This window comes from Rhinolophus sinicus, linkage group LG05 (genome assembly GCF_036562045.2).
Source record: "Rhinolophus sinicus isolate RSC01 linkage group LG05, ASM3656204v1, whole genome shotgun sequence".
In the NCBI taxonomy this organism is placed as follows: domain Eukaryota; kingdom Metazoa; phylum Chordata; class Mammalia; order Chiroptera; family Rhinolophidae; genus Rhinolophus; species Rhinolophus sinicus.
Window position 1 is genome coordinate 64,294,295 of NC_133755.1, and position 6,831 is coordinate 64,301,125.

Below are 6,831 nucleotides of genomic sequence, written 5' to 3' on the forward strand. Positions count from 1 at the left end.
GTCCGGAGGCCTGGTGGAGAAGCAGAAATCAAAAAGAAACGACTGTGTGCCAGACACAGGCTGTGATTAATTGAGCTCCTACTATGTACCAGGTAGGTTTATGGTTATAATCTCAGCAACTCTATGAAGTAGGTCTTAGCACCTGCATTTTCTAGAGAATTCTCTGAGGCTCAGAGAAGTTAGGTGACTTAAGGAAGGCCACATGGAGACTGAAAAACCAACAGGAAAATCAAAACCCGTTTGTCCTCAAAGTCCTTTCTCATCTCATTCCGAGGCCGCTGCTTGTTTAAATCTCCCTCTCTTCGCCCAAATGTGGTTGGAGTGTGAGTGGCAGCAGAAGTGACATAGTGCAGTGGTTTTCAAAGTGTGGTCCAATTGGCAGCCTCAGCATCACCTGGGACCTTGTTAGAAATGCAGGCCTGCCTCAGATTCTCTGAATCAGACACTCTGGAGGTGGGAGCCAGTCGTCCCTGCATTAACCAAGTCTTGCAGGTGGTTCTGTGTGCACAGATTTGAAAACCATTGGTGTAAAGGGCTGCGGCTCTCTAGGCCTGGTCTCTGGGTGCCCTGGCTGAGCGTGCAGGGGCGCTCAGGTTGGAAGGGCTGAGCGTAGGTCCGATAGCAGGACACTGACCAGGGCGGTGTGGCCCCTTCCACTCACAAAGCACCTCTCCAGACCTCAGACCAACTACAAGGGTGAAGTATATCATTATCCTCTTTCTTCTGATGACATTTTCCGGCAAACTCTGGGTTCATATCCTGATTCCACCACCTCCTAGCTGTGTGACCTCAGCCGAGTTACATCCCTGCTCTGAGCCTTATGATCTGTATCTGTAAAATGACATGACTGTGCCTCCGCCTCCTGGGTTTGAGTGCCATGAGCTCAATGCAGTGCCTGGCATATAGCACGTGCCTGCGACAGCTGGTGGGTGTTACTTCTGTGGTTGGTCAGGGCTCTGAGAGGAGAATGAAGAGACTCCGAGCCTCTCTAGCTGCCTGAGGTCTGAACCCCAGAGAGAACAGTGTCCCGCAGCGCTCAGGAATTCTAGAGAGGAAATGGGCTCCAAGGCCCTGCGTCTGCCTATTCTAGCTCTGTGCTTCTGAACTCATCGTTCACCTTCTTTGGGCCTCAGTTTCCTGTAAAGAGAAGGGGCAAGATGTGCTCAGAGTCTATCCACTTGACTCGAGGACTCCCTGGGCTCCGCGTGGAGAGGTGCTGTGAGGGCGCCGATGGAAACAGATCGTTCCACGGACGGTACAACGTAAAAGAGACTACACCAAGTGCTCTCATCTGTTGTAACATTTCAGTTATACAGACATTGAAATGTGAGTTTCCCTACTGAGGAGGCCTCCTGGACCCTAGATCACTTGGCTTTTCCCACGCAGCAGTTTTGCCCCTGGGGCTCCTTGAAGAGGCAGCAGGAAGCCCCTAATCTTCCTCCTGGACAGATCCAGCCTCAGGGTGGGAAGCCGGGACTTCTTCCTGGGGAGGCTTCCCCTCACGCTGAGCAGTTCTGGGGCTCCAGGAAAAGACAGAGAGGCTAATGCTGAATGTGCAGGTGGGTTTCTATGCCCTTACATGGCGTTTCCGTTCATATTTGATCACAGAAAAAAGCCCTCCTCTTTATGTAGTGACGCAGCATTTCTGGTCTCATCTGCTTGTCGAAGCTGTTCTTAGAGCAGTGTCATTGTTCCCATTTTCCACAAGCTTGCACAACTAGAGAGCAGAGGGGTTAGGATTTAACCCCCACCTCCTACCCCCATCTTCTAACTACAAGTACAGTGTGCTTTCCTTTAGGACCAGAGTTCCTAAAGACGGTTGTATGAAGCTAGAGTCATTGGACCCTCACAAGGGACCTCCTAGAGGGGTCCAGGGCTCTGCTTCAGGAAAGAGACGTCAGGTACAGATGGCCCAAGCTCCAGTCTTGGCTTGGCAGCTTTCCAGCTGTGTGTCTTTTGACACATCTATCAACTTCTTCGAATTAGGTGGCATTGTTTGAGGCCATAATCACGTATGTTGAAAATGGCAAGCGTGGCTTTTTTATAGGAAGAAGTTCTGATTGACTCTGATTTGATAAATAAAAATAAATGGCACTTCATTGTTTTATAATAAAAGTGGTTTATCTTGTTGTAGGAAAAATCGCTGAGCAATAGAGCCCTCAGAGTGGGGGCTACATAACAAAAGGCCTCCCAGTGATGGATAGGTCGGGGACCCTGCCAAAGCACAGGTGCCAGCCAGAGCCCTCAGCCTGCCTTTGGATGGAGACTGGTGGCCTCTCAGAGAAGAAGCAGGTCCATCCAAATACTTCTGGTGGCAAGTTTTTCTGCAGGAAACCTTTCTGTGTGATCCCTACAGCGGTTCATCTGCCTCTCCTTAGCGGCTTCCAGCGATGGGAGCTCCTCTCCTAGGATAAGCTCTTGCAGGTAAGATGACTCTGGTTATTATTAAACTCCTCTATAGAGCACATCAGAACAAGCCTCCTGGGACTTCGATCCTTTGGTCATCCTCTGACTTTTCAGGCCTCAGGGTAAGTCCAGGCCAAGAGACCTCTGGATATTTGCAGACAAGCTCAAGAGTCTATACCATCAGAATCTTATGTTTGTTTTGAGTCCATGGCCCTGGCACATATAACTACCCCCCACCTTACTCCCCAAATATTCTGGCATAGTTTAAAAATTAAAGTTAATTAAATTCATGTAGGGAATTTCATAACCCCTCCCAGGCTTACACACCTAAGGAATAAGGATAATACCACCACATTCCCCGATCTGTGTAGCTCTGCATTTCCTTCAAGGCACTCCTGAATTTTTTTATTTCAACTATCTCTGCAGCAGTAGGCCAATGGGGATCAGTATCCCCATTTCATGGGTGAGGAAACTGAGGGTCTGAGAGGTCAAGGGATTTGTCCAGGAGTGAGTGGTGGGACGTGTCATTATACTGGGGACTCCTGAATCCATGGTTAGTGTTCCTACTACAGCTCATTATCAGAACAAATCCCAGGTTACAAAACAATCCACCTCTAAGAACTGATCCTGCAGGAATAGTCATAAAAGAATGCACACATCTGAGTGTAAGAAGCATCACCGTAACATTGTTGGCAAATGATTGTTGGCAATCTGATTGTCCATCAATGGAGAATTGTGTAAACAGTGTGAAACAGCCATTAATGGAATTCTACGCAGCTTTTGAAATAGAGTAGGTGACCCATGTACATTCACAGGAGTGATGCGATGCTGTTTGACTGAGCCATGTAGCGTTGAATGGGGCAGAAATGCATTTTTTAAAAAGTGGGTATAATGTCCCACTTTTATTTCCCAAATATATATGTTTAGATGTCATAACAGCTTGAAAAGACCCACACCAGCTATCAACAGTGGTTACATTTATTTGGGGGAGGGAGGAGCTGGGGAAGGTGAAGAGGGGTTATTGAGTAAATAGGAGGTTTACTTCGCACTTCGCTAAATTTTCACTTTTTAAAGAATGAATGCAGAAAGTTTAAAGGCACATAGAAGTCATTACTCTTTACATTACCAATTTTTGTTTTGTAATAAAGTACCTTTTTATTTGAAAATATATATATGAGTTTGGACAATTAAGTTCATGAACTTGTTGCAACGATGTTGCTAACCTTTTTTGATATCAGAGGGATTATTCAAGAATTTGTACCAACTGGACAAACAGTGAATCAAGTTTACTATTTGGAAGTGCTGAAAAGGCTGCGTGAAAAAGTTAGACAACCTGAACTTTTCGCCAACAATTCATGCCTCTTGCATCACTACAGTGCACCAGCTCACAGGGCACTGTCTATGAGGCAACTTTTAGCCAGTAAACAAATTATTATATTGGAACACCCTCCCTACTCGCCTGATCTGGCCCCCAATGACTTCTTTCTTTACCCGAAGATAAAGGAAATACTGAAAGGAAGACATTTTGATGACATTCAGGACATCAAGGGTAATACGATGACAGTTCTGATGGCCATTCCAGAAAAAGAGTTCCAAAATTGCTTTGAAGGGTGGACTAGATGCTGGCATCAGTGCACAGCTTCCCAAGGGGAGTACTTCGAAGGTGACTGCAGTGATATTCAGCAATGAGGTACGTAGCACTTTTTCTAGGATGAGTTCACGAACTTGTCACACCGCATGCGCGCGCGCGCGTGTGTGTCCCAAAGCATTGCCCGAAATCTTACTTTGATTTCAAAGTAAGAAAACTTCAGAGTTTTAGTCAAGTGTATGATAACTTGGTCTTCATCTATCTCATCCTCAGGAACAGGACTTTACAGTTTACAGAGAAGACTCCCTTATATCCAAGAATAATCTTACTACATGGAAGGTGAAACTCATGATGAAGGTGATGGTTAGTGGGGCTCAGGGTGAACGCTTTCTAACAGGTGTTTGAATTTTAAGGACAGGATGGAAAACGCTGGTTATTGAGGAGCTGCACTGTTAATTATAATATAATGACGGTAATAGTCACAATAACAAAAGCTATTATTGCCATTGTGTAATTTGAAACTCCCTGAGGCTGCCCCAGGTAGTGCAGGAAGCAAGCCCTCCTTGTCTACTTCCAGATCTCCAGAATTTAAGACAGTGCCTGGAGCGCATTAAATGTTCAAAGAACATTTTTGTAAATATCTGTGGAAGAATGAATGCAAACACTATTTAGAGTCTGACGTTTCCCATAAAGTTGGTTTGCTCTACTGATGCTGCTTCAGGAGTTTTAAAACAAAAGGATACTTAATTTTCCAAAACTTAACGTCATGATTTCCTCTAGTTATCAAAAATCCTGGCAGATCAATCCTCCTAATTCTGCTTATATGAGGCAGAGCCACCCTCTCTGCCGAGGCTGGAAGGTGAATGAATGGCAGGGCCTTGAGGCTGATCTGGAAAGGGAAGCCCATTTAGTCATCGCTGAGGGGTGAGCCTGGCCCCATGACAACTCTCTCCTCAAATCCCATGGTGATGTTTACTAATCTGGGGATTAAAGAAAGTTTTGAACTTTTCCTTTAAATATATCTATCTACCGCATCTTTAACTTTGTTGTCCTAAATTTCATAATCAAATTGTTCTTCATATTCAGGTGTTCGGGAGATGTTCTTTAACTTCTAGGTAGAGGCCAAAGCTCCCCACTTCTTGCCCTCTTCAATTTCTCTAGGCTCCACTTTCTGAGGTGGTAAGACTGTCTGGTCAAGGAAAAGGTGGAGAGGGGGTTCTTCATGATTAGGAGATGACCAATGGGGAACAAGTAAGAGCAGTCTGGTGTAGACTGCGTAATCCTGGCTCCTGCCTAAGTTTCAAGTATTGGGTCACAGGGGGTCCTTAAGTCTCAGCAGCATCCCGTCCAGATCATCAGGGATTTGACTTTGCAGCAGTTTAGATCCAAGCAGCCAGTGTGTCTCTGGGCCACAAACCCCCAGGACCCCAAGCATATCTAGAGGATTCATATTGTCCCAGTCCTGCCCACTTACAAACACCCTTAGTAACTGGCTTTTCAGTGATCCATTTAAATGGGGCTGTCTTCAGGAATCCCCTCCGATTATCTTAGGGTCTGATGAATGTGATCTTCAGTGAAGAATCTTTATCTATCTGGTAACACCTCTGGCAACACCCAATGCTGCCATAGCCTTGCTTCACTTCTCTGTTTGACTCCTGAGGAGCTGCGTAGAAGTCCTGTCTGTGTGAACGGCCTCTCACTGAACTCTCCATATTTGAGGTAATCTGAATATCAATTTCCTAGTTATTGTGAAGATTAATAAAAAGAAAGTATATCTAAATTGGTGTTGGGAGGGGAGGCCCGTAGGGGAAGCTCTCACATCCTGCCACTCATGGTCAATTACCCAAACAGGAAGAGAAGTACTTTCCATCTCCAACAGGAGGATGTTTTTCTACTCTACTACTCCAGCCGGAAGAAATACGATCTTGCATGGCAATGACTCAGCCAATGAAAGACTGTTACAACTCAGCCAATGAAAAGCCACTACACTTTGAACTTTCAGTTTCTTCCAATGAACTCTTTGTTTGCAACAGTCCCTCTGAACTCCTCCTTTCCTCTGTAATAGAACATTTCTCTCCTTTGTTCTCTGGATTTGCTGTGGTTGTCCATTAGACCACATGTCTAGAATTATAATTCTTTGTTGTTTCTGAATAAACCCATTTTACTAGAGAAATATCAGACTGTCTATTTGTTTAAGGTCAACATTATCTGTTGGTGCAAAATAATAGTACCACACACTTAGCAACTTAAAACAACACACATTTATTATCTCACAGTTTCTATCAGTCAGGAGTTTGAGCATGGCTTAGCTGGGCCCTCTACTTTGGGGTCTCTCATAGGCTAAGAGCAAATTGTCAGCCAAGGCTGGGGTCAAGTGGGGAAAGCCCTATTTTCAAGTTCACGTGGTGGTTCACAGGATTCAGTTACTTGTAGGTTGCTGGACTGAGGGCTGCAGTTTCTTCCTGGCTGTTGTCCAGAACCCACCCCGAGTTTCTTGTCATATGGGCCTCACTATAGGACAGCTCATACATAACACAGCAGCTGGCTTTGCCAAAGTTGCAAAAGAAGAGAACATGCTAGCAAGATGAAAGTTATACTCCTATGAAAAATAGCCATGGGAGTGACAGTCTTTGCTGTTTCTATTGGTTAAAAGTAAGTCACAGGTTTCACCCTCACTCAAAGGGAGGGATTCCACAAAAGCATGAATACCAGGAAGCAAGAATCATGGGGCCACTTAGAGTCTGTCCACTACAGGGGTCAACACATTTCTGTAAAAGGCTAGAGAATACATATTTTAGGCTTGCAGGTCAGACAGTTTTTGTCACAATTACTCATCT

The 6,831-nt window shown here is 45.1% G+C and overlaps 1 long non-coding RNA gene across 1 annotated transcript; it reads left to right on the plus strand.

The window, feature by feature from the left end:
- The first annotated feature begins 486 nt into the window (after positions 1-486).
- Positions 487-6,144, plus strand: LOC109461074 (uncharacterized). The gene is made up of 3 exons (XR_012496417.1): positions 487-4,096; positions 4,268-5,713; positions 5,846-6,144. It is a non-coding gene; the product is annotated as an uncharacterized LOC109461074 (long non-coding RNA).
- Positions 6,145-6,831: the final 687 nt, after the last annotated feature.